We start from the raw sequence: 22,230 nt of genomic DNA, 5'->3' as shown, positions 1-22,230 counted from the left end.
CCACATTCTCCACTTCACACCTTCGTCTGCCCCTTGTTTCATATCATTTAATGTTTTATCTTAATATTATATGAATTCTGTACCTTAAAATGAAAAGAACTGACATTTATAAGATTGTTTCGCATAAAATTATTTTAATATTTCCGAACCTGTTGAGGGCGTATAGCAGGGATACATAGCGTTTCTTTCACGGCATATCACCTCTCCAAATTCGTTATCTTGACTTTTATTGGCCACAAAATGAAGGTCATGTGTATAAACTTATAGACTGTTTCACATTTCCACATATTTTTTCGCTAGATATTTTATGAGTATTTATATAGGTATTTTTAGTGGCTATGAATTTAATTGCCACTGTTTGTCTGCTAGCTTGCCTACAGATCTGAGTTTTCCGGTAGAAACAGCCCCATAAAAAAATCTAGAATAATTATCTTTTTACAATAAAAGTCTTTTTACATCAGAGTTTATAGCCCTTTACAACAGGGACTCAACCCTGTTACGTCTTTGTCTAAATTAATTGTTAACACACAAAAATTAACTCTTCACCCTCAAAAAACACCGTTAATTTATCAAATTACAGAACCAGGTTAGACAACTCTGGTGTTTCAGGGCATGTTTTTCCATAGATATTCCTCTCCCTTGGCAGTCTATTCCTCCTTACATTTGTGGGTTAATTGGCAAGAATTAGTCCATATCAGTTATATATCCTCAGATTTATTTCTCTCCATTATCAGTGTAGATATTCTTCTATGTTATAGTTATTTTCTTTTTTGATAAATATGATTCTTTTATGAACATTCGCTATATGATTTCACAAGAAGCAGTATGAAAATTTTCGCATTTTAGGTAATCGAAACAGAGCAATTTAAGTTGTGAAAGAGAAGTAATTAAGAAATAAGGCTCTTCGAATATTAAAAATTGAAATGGTTATATATTTCCGATATTCTGTAGTTTATCTGCAGTAGCCAAAATCATCTGGATTGCAAATATTCTAGACTGCTGAATCCTGTATTTTTAGTTTAATAATCAAATCCTTTCCCTTGTATCTTTGTCCAGATTGTGAGTTTTTCGGACTATCAGCGTCCACAGTAAAATTTGTGATTGAGGGAACGGAATAAGATATTTATGGGAGGAAGAGTTATATGGCTATAAACAAGGGTTGATATTACATTAAATTTCACTATAGTGAAAATAAACATTAAACTTGTGTTTACAAGACATAAGAAGAAAATTCCTTGATACTGAATAATATCAATTTCAAAGAAGAATATTAAACAATGCTGAACAGAGAGTGATAGGCAGATGAATTATAAAAAATCACCCCATTCATCTGGTGGACGAGCTCTTCCATGTAGATTCAAAGCTTTTCTAATTTGGCAAGGTGCAAGAGGTCAGGAGATGCTGATTTGGGTTAACTACTACAGGCCCCTTTGGCATGCTTTTTCAACTTTGCAGCATTGTAGATTAAAGGGAAGTCTCATCTCTGGATATCAGTGGAGGAGATCATGCGAAGTTCCTTATAGCTTGTGTGTTTTAGTGTCGGGCTAAAAGGTCAATATCCATTGATAACGATGCCAAAATCTGCTGTAGATCATTGTAAATGGCTCTTTATATGGTAGATTAGTGCATAATGTAAAGCCTTTAAAATTATTACTGGCTTTGAAAAAGAAAAAAAAGAAAGAAAGAAAATCAGAATCAACTTGACATTTAATACAGTTTAACTATAAGGCTAAATATATTATAGATATTTTTCATATGAACAAAGAAATTTTGGATTGAAGAAGACCCTATAGTTGCTACATGAATATATATTCGATAGAAATGATTTTAGATTTTACTTTGAATTTATTTTGGCCTTTTATTTTGGATTATTAATATACTAGCTTTATACCGTTTTTATGTCATAATAAAAAAGAAATTAATTTTTGAGATTTTCATTTTTAGATATGCTAAAAGGAATTCTTGCATATCATATTTTTTTGACTGCAACACATACTCTCTCCCTTCTGAACCCTAAAACCTTATTCATTCGCTCCTTCTGCATATCCCATTTCTAACACCTTTCTTTGAAATAATCATAATAAAAGAAAAAAATACCCCATGGATTGATGGATTGGATTAGAAGTCAAAAGCTCAACATCATGTAATTATCTCCCTTTGTTGATATTTCGGTTACCTCAGTTTATGGCATTATGGATTTAAACATTCTGACTTAATCTTGCCTATGTACAATGTAGATGCAGTGAGCTTTAAAATAAGTTTCCAACCTCAGAAGAATTTTACTGTATGATTTCCCTTTGCTGTCCCCCTTCCTACCACCCCCTCCCTAACCCTGCTCCCATATACTCTCCAATATATCTAATATATCATGTAACCAAGTGTAGAAATGAAATAAAATCTTTATCAGATATGGCATATGTAAGACTGCATCTCGGAGTCTAACAGGACTACCTGCCAAAAAATGTGTAAAACTCTTAAAGTGTAGTTTTATTTTGTGCATTTCACCATATTGCCTTATAAACATTTTGGCAGCAACGAAAACTTGAAGTGGTTTGTATCACAGATTAGCAGTTATCAAAACAGAATTGTGAAAACTTTAAAGGCTATAAAACAGATTTGTTTATAACATACCATTCAGTTGTGATCTATCATGATCATGTGGTGTAATTATTACACTGCATTGTACTGACATGATTCTACATTAACCAGCCCACTTTACTGACCCTGTAACAAGATATATAGAGGATCTTACATGAGTGACTATGTGATGTGAAATTCATCAAACAAGTTCAATAATTTGATAAGCAACAAGCCTTTATTCGTCTTTTTATAAAACAGTAGAAATGCGGCTCAGATGTAACATTTTCGTCTATTGAGACAATCATGCGACGTCATATATAGATTATGATGTCCTTTTATGACGTCAAAACTACTTGTGACATCACAATTTAAGTGTTATTACACATGTGTCTAACGATTTTTATGACATGACCGTATGACATGGCTGGACGGGCCAGCTACGTGATATATTAATATATCAGTGAAGGTTTACCCTTATGTTCATCTCTCACTTCATTTCATGTATAAGCTTTAGGCTTTAGGAAATGAACAGAAAGTGAAAAAACATTGGACATCTTACCCCTTCGAAACCTTTGATCCAGGGGCAGCTATATTTGTTTAGACACTTTACCCTGCTAGAAACTTTGAGATGGAGGGGTGATTGTATGATATATAGCCAACTATGTAGTAATTTTTCTCATGAGTCAAATTGATATTGATTAATTTCATGACATTTTTGCATTTTCAAACAAAATCCAAACATTAGTTCTACAAGTTTCTACAAGTTGATTATTTAAGGGTGCAATGATCACATTTCATAACTCAGAACACAATGGATCATCCGATCACAAAAAAAAAAACAAGACAGACTTGTGATTGGTTTGTTGTGATTGTTAAGCATCGATCTTTCATGAACATCTAGTGTCATTAAAGGGCTTGCCAGGCTTTCGATGTGATTTAATTACTACCCATGCAAAGAAAAATCACGGTCCTACAGCCATTTCTCGGCAACTTCCCCACACAGGTTTTGAACTTACAACCCAGAAGTACATGGTACATGGTAGAGAGTAAATATGTGGGTACTTGACAATTGACAGCAGCTTATCTCAAATAATGACAAATTGATAATATCATCTTATAAATACTATTAATACCATGAAAACTGTACTGATACACTTAGGTTTTTCTTCGGTTTGAATTCTCATTGAAATTGATGATGAAGACTTTCTGGTTTTCCAAGATATTAGACCTTTGAAAATGTATGTTTAACAGTAACCAGACGCTCTAAAGGTAGTGTTCTTACATCATATCTTCTACATCTAGGCCATATGAATTTTGACGTTGCCATGAGCCCTCGTAACAAACCATACCAACGTACTTAATAATATATAAAAGTAAGTCGGCAGCTCCATCTTGACGAGACTATTCTGAAAATATAAAAGGCTGTTCGCTGGGACGCTGGCCTTGATGCAGAGAACCAACTGAGTCTGATATTTTTTACTCATTTTTGTCCGACATTGCACCTCCATTCTAACTATAGATATGTTGATTTCACTGAAATTTGTAAGGGATTTATGTCCTTCTCTATGGAGCTTTTATACCCTATCTGTGTGGTCTTGGAGGAAAAAAATTAATTGTTAAATCTGAACGCACCAGCATACTCGCATACCCCAGACACTAGGTAAAGTACGCATTATAATTACTCCGATAAGTTTGGTAAGGGAGGAAATTAGGGGAAAATCTGATATTTGGAGAGGTTTTAGTTAACAGCGATATCCACTGGATATTTTATGATCAGATTTCTGTGGAGTGTACATTCAATTATCTTTTATTGGTTAAACTTACATTTACAGCATCAATATGATTAGAACTAATTCTGTTTTACGATCTCATGGAAGATATGGATTTGAAAACTTAAATGAGTTTTAATATTGATATGAATTTGGGTTTGTTTTATCAAATCTGAGACTAGCCGTAAAAGAACATCTATGTATTTAGAATCATTCTAACCATGTTCAACCCAATAATCGCCCAGAACATTGAAATAAGCTGACACAAGTGCTTATTAAGACATTATTTTGGTAGAGGATTTAAAATGTTTAAGTTTGAAATCAATACCATAGAAACATGTGCTTTTGGTCTTTTATGGGCAATTTTTTTTTAATTCATTAATCTCCCAAAATAGACAGTCAACAGTTCTAATGATTGAATGAAGACATTTCCAATACATGGTCATTCCAAAATCAAATCTATGCTGGTATATATCATTTCAATCCTAAATTTCGATTCTGTATTATTTAGTGCAGTTTTTTCAGCATTTGAATATATCATTCCAAAAACTGCATTGCCTGACTGAATTTTAAACTTTAGCAAAGACTGGAGTATCTATATATATGTATTAATTAGGATCTTATTCAGAGAGGGAAGTAGGGATGCTTTTGATAGGATCATATTGAGAGAGGGGAGAGGGGTTGTAAAGGGAATTAATTACTAAGGGGAGGGAATGTTCTCCATATAAGATCTGATTATTAAGAGGGAGAGAGGTGGTGAGGAGAGGTTATCCATGTAATTTTAACACCTTATTGAGTGAGGGGAAGGGGAGGGGATGATATTGATAGGATCATATCGGTAGAGGGGAAGGGATGCTTATCCATCGGTTTTATTGAGAGAGGAGAGAGTATTATGTAGCAGGAAGGGGAGAGGGAGATATGCAACCCTTATAGGATCTTAGGAGTGCGGGTAGGAAGGACTTAGATACAAACATATTTGGTTGCGATCAATCCCATCAGATTAGAACAGAAAACCATTTTAGACTGCTTGTTGAAACCTGATTTGAGAGTTTTGGGGCTCTATTCATTGTATCTATTACATCTAAGTGTGCTGGGAGCTGTAGCAGCCTTATCTCCTGTGTACTGTAACAGAGCTCTGAAGTGGTTTCTATAATTTGATCATTATCATTGATATCTTTTCAAAAGTTTGCCTGCTTAACAAGTTACCAAACAAAAAAAATCTGTCGAATAGTCTCGACTTTTTCACATGTTTTTTACCTCGATAGAGAAAGCACCAGTTTTATTTATTTTTTCTGTAAGTTTAGGAAAGATTCCTTGTTTTTTTTTTATTTAGATAAATACTTGTTTGGAATGAGATATATATTATTGACAGAAGATGTTGTAGTGAGTAAGTTGGTAAAGCTGACAAGGCTTTAGCTGCGAGAGTGTTATACTTAGTTAAACCCTGCCAAATGCTCTGTTCCTATTCCACCTGGCATGCACCAGTTATGTACGGCCATAAAACCACAGGAAAAAATAGCAAATGTTTCACAGGAGATTTCCTCATGATTCCCCCTCATAACTGGGATGAAATAGAAAAATTTCTTGAACAAGTTTCAAATTATAATTCCAAAAATATTCATCAAGAAATAATGACTACAGAATTGAGAAAATGAAAGCAAAGATAGAAGGATCTTTAAGAAGTGATGTTTTCAAAAAAAAATTATAAAAAAAAAAGATTATATGTGTGAAATATGAAAAAGGAAATAAAGATTATAGGTACGTAGTTTATCACATAATGATGTATGAATACATAGCTATATGTTAAGTTGTTACGATCATCAAAAATAACTGATAGGACCTTTAAGGTGTTTACTGAAAATAAAGTTCGGAATTCTGTAAACTGAATTTTTTTCCTCTGACATACAGATTCGACCCAATAAGCTCCCATCCCCCTATACGCGCCCCTCCCCCTATTTGAGGCCTCAATTTCAATTGCCCAGGCATAAATAAAAACTAAACAAAACAAAACTGAATAGGTTTGCAATAATTTCGTCTTATTGGCACCTTTTAATTTTTTCAGTTCTTTAAACACTCTGGGTGCTTATTTGGTTGAATAAAGTATCTCTCATTATATTTTTGGTTCATTCTGGGGTGTTGATTTATTAAAGCTTGTTAGGTCATAATTATAGATTACATCAATATAAGTTAGCCTTCTTAAGGTATAGCTTGAAAATTACACCAGTCTTTGATAGGTTTTTTGATGTAATCCCTTTAGTCATTTAGCATTTTGGGCACGATTTTTACTGATGACATTTACAAGATCGTACTGGATTAACCTGGAAATCTCATTCATCGAAATGTTTGTTGTCGCTCGTTTCGTTAAGTTGAGTGACGGTATAGGGCTTACAGATATTTCTTGCCATTTGCATGTGATACAAAATATATCTGTTTTAGAAATTGAATGCCGAGGAAAGCTTTCAATAAAAATGGCTTCCTTACTCTCCGTTTTTCACACTTGAAGGATTACTTTAATTATTCGTAGCAATATTGACCAATGAGCTGTAAAGACACCCTAGTGTGCCCACACAATACTGTACACATCTCCGATAAAGTAATCGTTTTTTATTCCTCCAGAAAGTCAAGAGCGTGGAAAATGTTGTAGTCTTATTCTTGTTGTCCCTTTAGGCAGCACTACAACATCACTGTTCTTAGGAATGTGGTTACCATGATAAAGCTCCTGATTCTAATTTCTGTATTAAACTCTCCACAATGACTCTCTCTCCTGAGGTGTTGAATCCCCAATTGATCTCCTTGCCATAAGTACCATTGTTGCCTTACATTGGTTGGATCCCCTAAATACCCTTGAGGGTTCTTGAGTCGTCAGATTCACATTGATCTGTGCAGATTGTCGTGGGGTTACACACCTGTGCTTAACGAGAAAAATCTATGACAAAAGATGGATATTCACCTGTAGATCAAGGAGAAGTCACAGTTCTCACAACATGCGATTTATCTTGATTTGGAGCGCCAATGTCTCTGACAAGAGGAGGATGATATCATCATGTCCACTAATTCATTACTCCTAAAGTCTAACATCTTGTGTGATGTCATCCCATCTAATCGGCTCTGTTCTCAACTCAAATAGCATTCCTTATATAAATAATGATATATTCCACGAAAATGGCCAAGAATATATGGGGGGAAAAGTGATTGAATTTTCTAAATAAAATTATTGCTTAATAATATGGTTTGTCTCATTAATAGATTTTATATTTTTTTTTTTAGAATTTATGTATATTAAATAGTATGATTGGCGATTGTATATATATAAGGAACAAATTTCCTTTGAAATTGATATATGGATTAATTTTTCATTGTTCAAAGCTTAGTTGCTATGTTTAATTTGTTCTACTATATTGGAGCCTAATTCTCCTGGTTTTCTGAAAGCCTTAAAACAGATGAGGGTAAAAATTCTGATAGGTTCTCTTGTTGTTTATCTACGCTACGAATATTGAAGATTATATATGTATATTATCTAGTCTTTCAATATACCAAACTAGTGATAATCTTGTAAAATATTTCATAAGAGCAGACAATCATGTGTGATAAGGGGAGATAATCTGTTGATTTATCAACAAGGATGGTGGATAATTAGATAACAGCAAATGATGGAGATAATCTACATATACAATGTATATATAATAAGGTTGTTTGCTATCAATGTCGTAAGACAAATTATTTTCTTGCTTTTTTTCTGTTTTTCTGCTTCACTGCCTCAATCATGAGTCGAATCTCTATTGGCATGTGTTACGCATATGCTTCAAATTGATAAATGGTGGAAAAATTCTAACTGCTAACAAAATGCAGGAAAGTTAGGGCCGCATACACCAGAAATGTAGCAGCTAACCTGTTTTAAATTTGTTTTGAATTTCCCTTGGCAGTGAAATGGTCCCATTTTACTTAAAAACCAATCGAAGCTAGAAACTGTATGGCAATAGGAAATGAAATAAATTGGATTATCACTGCTGGTTGTAGAGTTAAAAAGAAAAGTGCACATATACTGGAATTTTTATATGTAAGGAACAATTCTAAAATGTATTACAACTCTTTTATAGCCTTTGGAAATAATTATTTCAAAATATATCAAAAGATTTTTGTGAGTCGTTATTTCTTCTTCTTTATACTGTCAGATTAAGCCAAACAGCTATTTACATATTCAGACAAATCTGGGCTGTTCCATTGGATAGCAGGATGAAAAGAACTAAATTGTTTCGAATATTAAGAAAAATCTCTTATTACTTTATATTGCTTCTCTGAATATAAGCACTCTGAAACCTGTCTTTCTTGTTTATTTATTGTTCATCCCAGTTTAATTCTTGTGTAAGCAATATCTGAGGATATTGTCAATGTGAAGTCGTCTACTGATTGTGGTGGTGCCATATGATTAAATAGAATAAACAAAAATAAGAAACACAAAAATCAAAGATATTACAAAAAATGAGATAATTAAGAATTGACAATATTTGACTGAAAACTCGAAGAAAATGCTCCATACGAACTTTTATTTTGGTTTTCATTTTTTATTTTTGAAACTAAATGGCTTGCACAAAAGTGTTTTCCTTATGTAACTAACTTTATATATTTGTTTTGAGAAATCGGGGCCTGTAATATTAATAACGGTTGGGAAAGACATTAGAAATTAACCTGAAGGAGTTACATGTCCCTGTAGTTAGCACTGCCATCCACTATTAATGTGTAGATAGCACTAAACATTCTCTGTCATTTTGTGAAAATTATTAGCGGGTTATGTGACACACGCCAACGCTATGGCTGTTTATATTTTTGGATTCATTCTCTCTGTCATTTTAAAGTTATTTAAATTGCTTTTATTTCCCCCAAAACATCTTATTATTGAGTTTAAGTGTCTTTATACATGCTGCCATAAATAGTATGCCAGAGAAAAGAGATATTAAGATATATTATACAATTTTCAACAGTCTTTGTGCTGACCTTTTTTGTCGTGCTTTCAAATGTAAAATACCTTGCCAATTATTTGTAATTTCTACCATATGGGAATTTGTCCAATTTCAAAGCAAGTTGCATAATTATGAAAGCACAGGGGTTAAAAGTTTGGTTAGTATTATTGAATATCATTAAGTCTTGGTTTCATGTCTATTTGATATATGGAATGCAGATGTTCAAATGTCTATTTATAGTTTTGTTCATAAAGTGTGGAAAAGTTTGATAGCATTTGCCTTTTGTTGAAACAGATAGAAGTACAAAATGGTGATTTTTAATAAGACTGTTTTAATGTTAAGATCGTTGAAAATTTCCTGTTCTTTATTTAATGTTCATGTACCAAGCAATTATGCTATGATATGTTATTAAGAATTTCACATGAAATTAAAAACACATTGTCATTTCAAATTAAGTCAGATTTCATTCAAATTTCATGGATTGAGTTGACAAATTGAATATAAGGCCTTGAAATGAAATTGTCTTCCCGTTGAAAGAGAGGATGGGTACCTGACTTAATCACAATAACAAGCCAAGTTTACCTGTCAATGATAACTAGTAGATATATTACAGGTACTCATTACAGGTGATTGTTTGACAAGATAGGGGAGGGGTACAGGTAGCAACACTAATTAAGGTGAAGTAAAGCTACCTGCATAAAGGTCGTACAGGTGTGAATGTTTAAAATCCAGTCCAATTATTGTTTTTATTATTTTTTGAAAAAGTGAAAAAACTTAAGAAACAGCCAGAACAATTTTTAGGCAATTCTTTTTCAATAAGCAGGTATTTTGAAAGTGACCCAAGATTTCATACTGACAAACGTTTAAGTGATCAAGACTGGTGTTTCAGAGTACAAAATATACATTACATCTGAGGAAAACGGTGTCAGCACTGTGTTATGAAATCATTACCTACCTGTACAAGAGTTCGTTAACGTGCGAGAAAACTGGCATTAACAGGTGAGAAATGAGTTTGTACCTGTGTAATGCTGCAGTTTTAAGCTGTAAATGTAATTAATAGATGTAGTTCTTGCTATTTTTCAGTTTAAAGTGACAGCACAGTTAATGTTCACTGGTGAAGCCGCTTCATTTGGCAGAATAAATGTTGTAAGATAGGACCAAAAATTATTATCTCTACAACCTCATGGCTGCTACATATAGCACGTCATAGTCAAAATGTTAAGTAGTACGGTTCTAAATGTCCAGAATATGTAGATATAAATGTTTCAAAACATTCAACAAGCGCTTTATTGCCTCTTAATCTTCACATTAATCCTTTCTCTATGAATATGCAAGTAAGATTAATTTTGAGGAAATTTATGCCTAAGACTTTGATGTACTTTTGTAATACGGTGTGTTTCTGCATTTTCTGCATGAAGTATGAATGCATACTTAAGTTAAGATATGAAAATGAAATTATAAGATAGCAAAATTAATCATATATTTAAAATATTAGAGAGTGTATGATCAAATATGTAAGTGCTGCAATTCTTCTTTCTGATACCTCTGCTTCATAAGTTTGAGACTAAATGGCTCATGCCATATGTTTACTGATGTAGGTTGATGTTTTTATCTGGATGCTCAGGCTTTTATCAACCTCCAAATCCTGCCACATGGTCATTAAATAAATGTGTACAACTACAAGGATATGATACATAACCAAATGAATCTTTACTGAGGCAATAGTATACACATTCTCATTAGTATATGATAAGGTAGGTAACTCTCCACCTCTGGGTCATAAATTTGATGCCATATGGATCAATTTAATACCAGGTTCTTGACGATGAGGCTTTGACTTTCCTCAGAATACTTTGGCTTTACTCTGAGTATTTTGGCTTTACTCTGAGTACTTTAACTTTCCTCTGAGTACTTTGACTTTCCTCTGAGTACTTTAACTTTCCTCTGAGTACTTTAACTTTCCTCTGAGTACTTTAACTTTCCTCTGAGTACTTTGACTTTCCTCTGAGTACTTTAACTTTCCTCTGAGTACTTTAACTTTCCTCTGAGTACTTTGACTTTCCTCTGAGTACTTTGACTTTCCTCAGAGTACTTTGGCTTTCCTCTGAGTACTTTGACTTTCCTCTGAGTACTTTGACTTTCCTCTGAGTACTTGACTTTCCTCTGAGTACTTGACTTTCCTCTGAGTACTTTGACTTTCCTCTGAGTACTTTGGCTTTCTTCTGAGTACTTTGACTTTCCTCTGAGTACTTTGACTTTCCTCTGAGTACTTTAACTTTCCTCTGAGTACTTTAACTTTCCTCCGAGTACTTTGACTTTCCTCTGTGTACTTTGACTTTCCTCTGAGTACTTTGGCTTTCTTCTGAGTCATTTGACTTTCCTCTGAGTACTCTGACTTTCCTCTGAGTACTTTAACTTTCCTCTGAGTACTTTAACTTTCCTCTGAGTACTTTAACTTTCCTCTGAGTACTTTGACTTTCCTCTGAGTACTTTGACTTTCCTCTGAGTACTTTGGCTTTCCTCTGAGTACTTTGACTTTCCTCTGAGTACTTTGACTTTCCTCTGAGTACTTGACTTTCCTCTGAGTACTTGACTTTCCTCTGAGTACTTTGACTTTCCTCTGAGTACTTTGGCTTTCTTCTGAGTACTTTGACTTTCCTCTGAGTACTTTGACTTTCCTCTGAGTACTTTAACTTTCCTCTGAGTACTTTAACTTTCCTCCGAGTACTTTGACTTTCCTCTGTGTACTTTGACTTTCCTCTGAGTACTTTGGCTTTCTTCTGAGTCATTTGACTTTCCTCTGAGTACTCTGACTTTCCTCTGAGTACTTTAACTTTCCTCTGAGTACTTTAACTTTCCTCTGAGTACTTTAACTTTCCTCTGAGTACTTTGACTTTCCTCTGAGTACTTTGGCTTTCTTCTGAGTACTTTGACTTTCCTCTGAGTACTGAGTACTTTAACTTTTCTCTGAGTACTTTGACTTTCCTCTGAGTACTTTGACTTTCCTCTGAGTACTTTGACTTTCCTCTACCACCAAAGTCCTTTAAAAGAACCAGTGGCTGGTGAACAGGATAATTAACCAAGAATTAAACAAGAGCATAGAGTATATTTACTAAATGAAGCTGATCTAGTGCACGTCCCTAGTCCTGTACTGACTTGTTGTTGTGTAAGACTAACCATCATTATACAGCATGTTCATCATCGTTATAATTACAACAGACGGCTGTAACAGACCTATTGATTAGCTGATGATGATACCGACAAATTGAGCCAAGATAACTTCTAACAGCTGTGCTGATTGGTTAAAAAGCCCTAAACATTGTAGCTAATCATATCAGCTTTGTTTTATGTAAAGACTAGTAATTACATCATCAAGCATACTGATAATGTCTCAAACGAAGTAACCATTATCTTATGTCAACAAGATGTTTGTACTTAATTTAGAACCGTCCAGAAAAGAGAAGGATTAGGATGATAGTCTGCACCCTGTTACATCAGGACTACCCTGTTATTGTTGATAACATATAACTGTTTCTGTTTTACCAAAAAACATAAACCCAGGTTTGGACGCCAAAAGGTGTTGCAGGTTGTTGGTGATTTAAGAAAAGCCTGTTCCAGGAGAAAAATGTACCTGTCTATGGACTCCATGTCCTGTCCTTATATCTTGACTGCTACTTTACAGAATTTAAACCTTCTCACAGGTCTCTTTGGACCAGAGATAAAGGGTTTGAGTATGGGAATGTCAGATACCTTAACCACTTAGCCTTTCTGGCTCAGAAATAGTAGGCAAATGTAAGGATGTCAAATACCTGAACCACTTACCCTTTGGCCTAGAGATAGAGGGCTTGAATATGAGAATGTCAGACACCTTAACCACTTACCCTTTGACCCAGAGATAGAGGGCTTGAATATAAGAATGTCAGACACCTTAACCACTTAGCCTCTTTGACCCAGAGAGATAGGGCTTGAATATGGGAATGTCAGACACCTTAACCACTTACCCTTTAGCCTAGAGATGGAGGGCTTGAATATGATAATGTCAGACACCTTAACCACTTACTCTTTAGCCTAGAGATAGAGGGCTTGAATATGATAATGTCAGACACCTTAACCACTTACCCTTTAGCCTAGAGATAGAGGGCTTGAATATGATAATGTCAGACACCTTAACCACTTTTTGGTCTTTTTGGCTCAGATATAGTAGGATAATGTAAGGATCTTAGAAACTTAGACTTACTGACCTAGAGATGGAGGGCTAATGTTAGAATATGGTTAATTGTCAGCATATTTGACACTTTAACCACTATGCCACCTTGGTCCCCTCATACTTTTATGCTATCTGTGATATATCAATGTAAACCATTTAGTTTAACATGCCTGTGTACAAATGTTCAGCCGATCATTGCCCTGTTCTGTGTGAATCCTATTATCCATCTCCACCCTTACCTTAGACGAGGAGACATCGTGTTTCTGCTTGGTTTGCTCCTCACTATAACACCTAATTTACCTATCGTGGATTAGTCTCGCCTAGATAACTCTTTAGTAATAGACATCTACACGTTAAGCTTTCATTACATTACATGTATTTCAACAGGGACATTCATTATCGCATGACTCAAATAGGAATTTAGTCTTTACTAAACAGTTGTGGGATAGATATCTGTGACTCTAATCTTAAACTTTGTTGTCTTTTAGAATAGATGGATGAATATCACTTAGCTTTTGACGAAGAGGTAGTTGATTTGGTAATGGTTTACGACTATACTCTCACCATGATGTAAACAATACCATAATTACCATTGCCAGTTATTTTTCAACTTGAGAATTAAGTAACATAGAGATAAATAGGCCTGACAGTCTAATTCTTTAAACAAGAAACATTTCCCTACAGTTTCTATTGTCAATGGAACATGCTTTCTTAACGATACACTCGCATAGGTATAAAATTTCCCTCGAGGTCGAGTTAAATTTCAGCCGTCTATAGTCGGGACAAGATTCGCTGGAAGAATGGAAGAGAACTTATGTCTGACGGATATTCTGTGACTTTCTGAGTTGTATTTCAATGTTTTTGACCAGCTTGCATTGTCTACATGAAGAATTGTATGTAATGAATACCACAGGGAGATAGGTTTAAATGTTTTACAATTGACAGACAGTCTCCATAATTTGAGGTGTTCATAAGTCATTTTTATAATACAACAGCATTTTAAAAAAAATGTATTTATAAATGCATTTCTGAAGATATTTTTGATAAATCTGGCTTATTTATGAGACATTGATGGTGTTCGTTTTCTTTCTTGATATAACATACTGCAGACACGATGCTTTAAACTCTTTGAAGATAAATTTTTTTTGTCCTGTACTTAATTTTCCAAAAAGATTTAAAGCTAAATCTATTGTACACTAGCATTACCTGTTAAAAGTCAGATGGCCTAAATTGTTGTAATTATCAAAACATCTGTTAATTGATTTTCTGTATTCTAAATTTGAGTATATTTCAAAATGAAAATGATAATAGATATCTACAGGGAGAGGAGCAGCACAGCTCTCAAGGGCCTATTTTCATCAACATTCCAGTCCAGGATCCAGGACAGTTTCTCCGTTGTTTATGAATCGCTTTATTGTACCCGAAGCTAAGCGGGATATACTGGAATAGGGTTGTCCCTCTGTCTGTCTGTCTGTCTGTAGACACAATTTTGTCTGGCAAACCCCTCCTAAAATACTTCACAGATTTTGATAAAATTTGGTACACAGAACCCTAAAAGGGAGTTGACTAAACTATAGGGTTCTGCAGTGTCCCCATGCTGCTAATGGAGTTTTTACTAAATTTGTGCAGCAGGGGTTAAGTCATCTACTCTGGTGACAGTTCTAGTTTCTACTGCTATATCTGATATCATTTTATTGATAAGCTCTGTTTCATCTTCATTAGATTTTGGATGATCATAGAGAATTGTGCAATGATTACCAAATGGTGTTGGGATATCTTAGAGTTATCACAATAATTTAACATTGTTGAATCCCCCCATCATGTAGAGTCAGTGTGACAATAATAACAGACATTGACATTGTGATAATGCCAGGGTATAGTCCTTATAAAAGATAACAATTAAGATGGAACAGCACACAGAGGCTGTTTGACACAAGCTATGGGATGTAGGACAGAGAATAAATGATTTCCTTGCTTTTTTCTTTACGTTGGTAGGTATACATCACTTACTGATGTAGAAATGTTGGTTTAGCTGGCCAGAGAAAGTTCTGGCATGTATTTCGGAATGTAAAGCATGTAGTTCACAGGTTATTTGTACTGTAACAAGAAACAATTCATAGAATTTTCTGTCACACCTAAAGAGTTGCTATGAAGATTTTCCATGGATGTTGCAGAGATACATTGCTCTCTCTAGTATATTATCTTAATAAAAAAAGGTCTTTTGTATTTTTATATTTTTCATCAGATATATATGTAAACATCTTTTAGAGTCTCTGATGGAATACTAAGTAAAGATTTGCAAAAAACTTAGATAAACAGGAGACAACTTTATATAGTCTGCAGTCTCCATGGGAAATTAATGGGAGACAATGTGATAGTCAAGGGAGATAATCTGATAGTCAAGGGAGATAATTCTGAAAATGGTTGTAAAAGGAGACAAAGGTGTCATAATATACAGGAGATAACTGTGAAACCATAGAGAGATAACGCTGATAAAACCTGAGAGATACGTGATAAAACTGTGAAATTAATGTATTTTAGGTATATCATGCAATAACTGTGATAGTAACGGCTAGCTTTGGTATGTCAGAAAAATACATATGTTAATATGTATTTAGTCTACAAAGGTAGAAATTTGGATAGAAAAAGCAAAATTCAAGGGGAGACAATTCATGCATTAATCTTAGGATTACTCAAGTGGGGGTGATATGGCTGGAGCAGCAAACATTTGTAAATGGATTACCATAGGTAGTGAAGGAGGTGTTCAGATCTGATGAAACATTACTTCTACCTGAAAGAGTCGAAATGGACCTGACAACAAATTGTTCTTTATTCAATCACATCCTGTTGTGGAGGGGAAAGTAGGTACACAACGATAAAACTACAATTTTACAAACATTTCAGATGAGAGAGGTCATTAACCACCAGAGTAGTGGGAACACATTTGTTGTAGAATTTTAAATGTTATTCACAGATTTCCTCTTTCCTTTCATTGATAAATTTTGTTGGGACTCTGAAGTTTGAATTTTAAATTATCGTACACAGACTTGTTGGTTATCCCTTTATGATTTTATTGACGTTATTTTCAGCTCTACACAATAAAATCAAACAAGATACATGGACAGATTTTGTTCAATGTGTTTCAGAATTACCATTATATCAACCACGTGTCAAAAGATCAAGTGTATGTAAATACCTGTTTACTTTGACTGAACAGGATGCTGAATTTATGTTCCTACCCAAAGTTTTAGTTTGTTTCCTGTTCTTCTGTCTCAGCTTCATTCCAGTTTGTTTTATAAAGTTAACATATTTTTTATAACAAAATTGTTCAAGACATAGTAATTTACTTAGACAGATAACACAGGTGATTGAGATACAAACTCTGATTTATAGAGGTGACATATTATGCAGGTGAATGAGTCAACAAAGTGTGATTTATACAGGTGACAGATTATGCAGGGCCCAATGTAATTAGGTAACAGTATTCCTTGTCTGCTCTATACAGGTCACTGATAATCTGAATTGTGAATTACTGAATATATATGTAGTGTTTAAAAGGTTAGCACTGAGTTGTATCATTATATAGAAATTCACATCATGCCCGTTTGACATACAACCATAATTACAGAATGCAAAGTAAAACAAAGGACAGGTAAAATACAGGTGATATGTTAGAAGGTGTGCAGATTTACACCTGTGTAACGCTGATTTCACAGCTCCGTCTTTACAGGTGTGCAGACTCAGTAATGAATGTCAGTCACAAGTAACAATCTTAATGTCAGGTGAGTGTTAAACAATTCTGATTTGAATTTCATGTGTCAATTCTACCAGCTCTGCACAGAGTACAGAAAATGGTTTCGAGGCGTTCAGGAGTTCGTAAAAATAAACTTAACATTATGATGAAAATAAGATATCACTGAAGAAGTTTGAATCGTGATTGTTTTTTCCTGACATTTGTAATAATACTGGTACTCGTTGAACTTTCCTCATCCCATAAGAAAAGGAATGTATGTACACATCTAGTTGTACAGTAGTGGTTGATGAGTGTGAAATGTCACTTTTAAAGGCATTAAATATAGATAGCTGCTGCCAACTACTAAATACAAACTCATAATTTACCTTAAAACTTATCTACTGAAAGCACCTCCAACTATTCTTAGCCGTACCTCTGGTATGTCCTGGACAAGGATTTCAAACTAAAACAAATCTGGAGTCTCATAGTAAAGGTAGGGCTGTGAAGGTCAAATCAGACTAAGAGGTTATAGGTCAAAAGACCAGCATGTCTCTGGACTTATAGTCAATAAGTTCAAGGTTAATAAGGATCATATTCATAAGTTAGTAAAATTTACAAAGTCAGCTATACAGTTTATTTGATAAAGGATAGTTGCTTCTTTTTTCTTAGATTTCAGTCATGCAAGGTAGGTTAAGTTTATAATGAATAGTTAATTTTGTATTGATATATTCATTTAGAAGCTTCTAAGTTCATCTATAAACCTTCATGCTTCATTCTTGTTTAATAAATGCATTCTAAAGGTTTATCAAGACAATAAAATATCACATTAAATGGAATCTGTTTAGACATCAAAACCTTCAATCATTTGTCATTGCAATTATGAGTGTATTGTAGGTACATACATTGTTAGAGTACTTTGTAATGCCCTCAACTGTGTTTACATAGAGAGACATGTTAGAGTACTTTTTATGGCCTTCTAGCGATCTTCTCTTTGCCTACGATTATTCCCATATACAATGTACGCATTCATTATAGACTGAAGACTTAAGTTGTGGGGACAACTAAAAAAGACATCAATAAAACGGAACAGAAAACATTAAACCCGAAAAAGAAATGGCTTCTGCCGAATGACGGCAATGTGTAAAGGTATATAATTATTCACAGCTGTGAACGAGAAATGAAAGATAAAAAATGAAAGAAAAGGGGAAAATATAGGCCATTACCACATGAAATATTGTATGATTCATACCAGTATGGTAAATATTGGGACGTCATACATGTAAAGTATCATGCCAGTATGGTAAATATTGGGACGTCATACCTATAAAATATCATACCACTATAGTAAATATTGGGACGTCATACATGTAAAGTATCATGCAAGTATGGTAAATATTGGGACGTCATACCTACAAATCTCAGACCAGTATGGCAAATATAAGGACGTCATATATATATACAGTATCATATCAGTATAGTAGATATTGGGACACCATACCTAAAAATATCATACCAGTATAGTAAATATTGGGACGTCATACCTATAAAATATCATACCAGTATAGTAAATATTGGGATGTCATACCTATAAAATATCATACCAGTATGGTAAATATTGGGACGTCATACCTAAAAATATCATACCAGCATAGTAAATATTTGGACGTCATACCTATAAAATATCATACCTGTATAGTAAATATTGGGATGTCATACCTATAAAATATCATACCAGTATGGTAAATATTAGGACGTCATACCTATGCAGTATCATACCAGTATGGTAAATTTTTATTTTTATATTTTATATGACTAGAACTGAAAGGATTATATTTTATATGACCTTCATTTCTACAGATTTGCTACATACCAGTACTCATGATTTCTTAAGATATCCATTTCCTTGAAGTTGAATATTTTGCCATCAGATTTTACAGATATTTACCACAGCCTGTGTTTTTGATACCTGTGTACCGACAGGGGTCATCTCTCTTGTTGGAACTCTTCAGCTTGTCCTTCTTTGTTGTAAACAAACCCCTATAGGGAAAACCCCATTAAATAAGCATTTTCTCCGGCACATTTGTATGGCTTCAGTATGTGATTGATTGTAATATGATACCAATTGGGAATAAATATAGGAACCTAACCATGAATGAAAAACTCATTTGGAATCTGTGTTATATGCATGGAGTATTTTAGGCAAAAAGTAATTTTGTATAATTTCTTTTCTCAATTCTTTGCTATATTTATTTCAGTTTTACAATTAATGTTGAAAAACACAAATAGATAGTTGTTATTCTGTCAGATTCCTAAATGAAATGATGCAGTTGATGTAACCAACATCTTGCAGATTATTTTGGATTGTGACTGCCCTTTAAACCTTAATTTCAAATGTTTATTTATAGGTACTTGTGTACTTACAAGCCCTTTGTATATAGCTACTATAAATATTAACTTTAACTTTGTATCTGTTAGTAGATACTGTTCATTATTTACATGTAATAGCATGATTTGTTTAACTGTTGTTAACTGTTGTTTAACTGTGGTGCGCTAACAGGCCCTTTTTACCTGTTGTATATTAACAGGCCCTTTTTACCTGTTGTATATAGGGATCCCTTTTTACCTGTTGTAGCTAACTGGTCCTTTTTACATGTTGTATATTAACAAGCCCTTTTTACCTGTTGTGACGGAGTAATATGCCCTTTTTACTTGTTGTATGCTATCAGTCCCTTTTTACCTGTACTTGGTGTACTGTTAACTCCTGACAGATTTGACAAATGAGGTGGTGGAATTGACACCCTTGTCTGATCCATCACCCAGCACCAGGGGGCAGCACTACAGTGTATGGTAAACCTATCAGATGCTGTCCAATGGATACCAGCTACCAGGTCTGTTTTTAGAGAAATCTGATCCCAGGATGTGCTTTAGTTACAGCACACAATTTCATCCATCTCTCTGACATTGTCAGATGGCTTTCCCAACATGCATGGCTGCCTGACAATCCATCTATTGTCAATGTGCTGCAGTGGCCTAGCTCTCATCACATAGTTAGCTGATAAATTGTGTGGAAACCTGTATATAGTGACACTGAATGCAAAAACTTGTCATCAGAAATTAAGTAAAATGGAATCCTGAATATAGTGACACTGAAAAGCACAAACTTCTCATCAGAAATTGAGTAAAATGGAATCCTAAATATAAATATAGTGACACTGAAAGCACAAATTTGTCATCAGAAATTGAGTAAAATGGAATCCTGTATTGTGACACTGAATGCGCAATCTTGTCATAAAAAAAGATGCTTATAAACGTACAGAAACTTGTGACAGATATTTAAGAAAAATGAAAACCTTTATAAAGAGACATGCTGTTAAACATGTGTTAATTGATAATTAGTTGGGCTGTCAATAATTGAAGAATTTGAGTCAAGTGCAGTTGAAGGAAAGGTGAAAATGTTGGTCCTAACCAACAAATACTTTCTATTCTAACATGATTTAAGTTCAAATTAATAGGGTTAAACTTTATTGACTTATAGCTGACAATAAACATAGTCTATTTAACACAATATCTGCAAAGCCTAACATATAATATAAGGTCTCAATGATATCAATACATGATATATAGTAGCTTTGATTTGCCCTCTTATATCTGTAACATTCCTAATCCAGATAATGGTCTGGGTTGGGATCGGGAATATACTATCAGTAATTCCAGTAACAAATGATAAAACTATATGTCCTAGTTGTGACCATACATATGGCAGTTTGTGATGGTGAATAGCGTCACTGTATCAGCATTGTAATAATCTACATGTTGTTGACAAATTTCAAAGATAAAATGTGCTTGTGAAAGTATAGAACATTTCATATCGGAGTATTATTTATCTCAATGATTTCAGATATGTGGTTTTTTTTTATATACACACACACACATACTATACTCTAACTATTATGACGTTATAATACAATAAGTAAGACGCCTTGGAGATGCCCAGGAGGCCTGAAAACGTTGGGGACAAAACATTTTCGTCCTGAGAGTTTTTTCTTGATAAAATATATATTAGATGTACAAAGAACATTTTCATGAATATTCTATGCACGTACATACTTGAATCATTCTATCTTTGGAACAGATTTCCATAATTACAAGACTTAATTCAAAAAAAATCTCAATCTGAAAGTGATCGAAATCTGAATCATTTTGCATCAATATGTTATTATCAGATTTTGGGTTTATGATTTATGTTTCACAAAGGTTTCATGTTAGATAATTAACCAATGAAGGTTTTTTTTGAGATGTGTATCTATCCATAGGTGTATGATATGTTCTTGGCCTACAAGACCTACTGACTGTAGGGGTTACCTCCCCTACACTGAATGTAGCCTGAAGGCATATATTAGGTGTATTCTTTGTTCATTCCTCTTTTCTTACTTACATATTTTTTAGGTTCACATGTATGATGTGTCCTTTGAAATTTTGCCTAAAATTTTGTTATTACCTTTTTAGTGTTTATTCCTTTTGTTGCAAAGTCATTGACAGGTATTTTAAGAGAGGTAAATGGCATTATTTATTAACCTATAAAGAAAATATACATCTTGATATGTTATCAAGGCATTTTTTTACAATAATTCATAACAATATATGACAGGTTTTACTTAAAATTTGCATTAAGAGAAAGTGGGTAGCAAATGTATCAAATTATATTCTTTCAGATAAATTTGCATACAAAATTAAAGACTTTCATAAAAAGTCTTAAAGTAACTTCTTTCATGTATTGAAATTAATTCTTTCAGTCTCATTTTCATTTTTACTATATATAAATTACAATGTTTCACATGTTTTACTAATAAAATTTGCAATCAAAGAAAATGTATAACAAATGTTTATAAATGTATTTTTACCCAAAAAAATTAGCATATTATCTTCTTATAAAGTCTTCAAGTAAATTTTTCTTTAAAGTCATTTCTGTAATCTTTCTTGTAT

At 33.7% G+C, this 22,230-nt stretch overlaps 1 protein-coding gene across 3 annotated transcripts in view; it reads left to right on the top strand.

The window, feature by feature from the left end:
• The window catches only part of LOC138317515 (brother of CDO-like), a 201,007-nt gene that overhangs the window by 84,008 nt on the left and 94,769 nt on the right, over positions 1-22,230 (top strand). Inside the window, exon 1 of one of the 3 annotated variants that reach the window (XM_069259245.1) lies at positions 10,179-10,306. The exons of the other annotated variants lie outside the window; for them this stretch is intronic. The gene's annotated coding sequence lies outside the window, so the exon portion shown is untranslated. Of the gene's footprint in view, positions 1-10,178; positions 10,307-22,230 lie in introns of those variants that run through there. 3 annotated transcript variants of the gene reach the window in all.

Source organism: Argopecten irradians, chromosome 3 (assembly GCF_041381155.1).
Source record: "Argopecten irradians isolate NY chromosome 3, Ai_NY, whole genome shotgun sequence".
NCBI lineage: Eukaryota > Metazoa > Mollusca > Bivalvia > Pectinida > Pectinidae > Argopecten > Argopecten irradians.
Note: the sequence above shows the minus strand (reverse complement) of the source record. Positions and strands in the feature narration are given on the sequence as shown.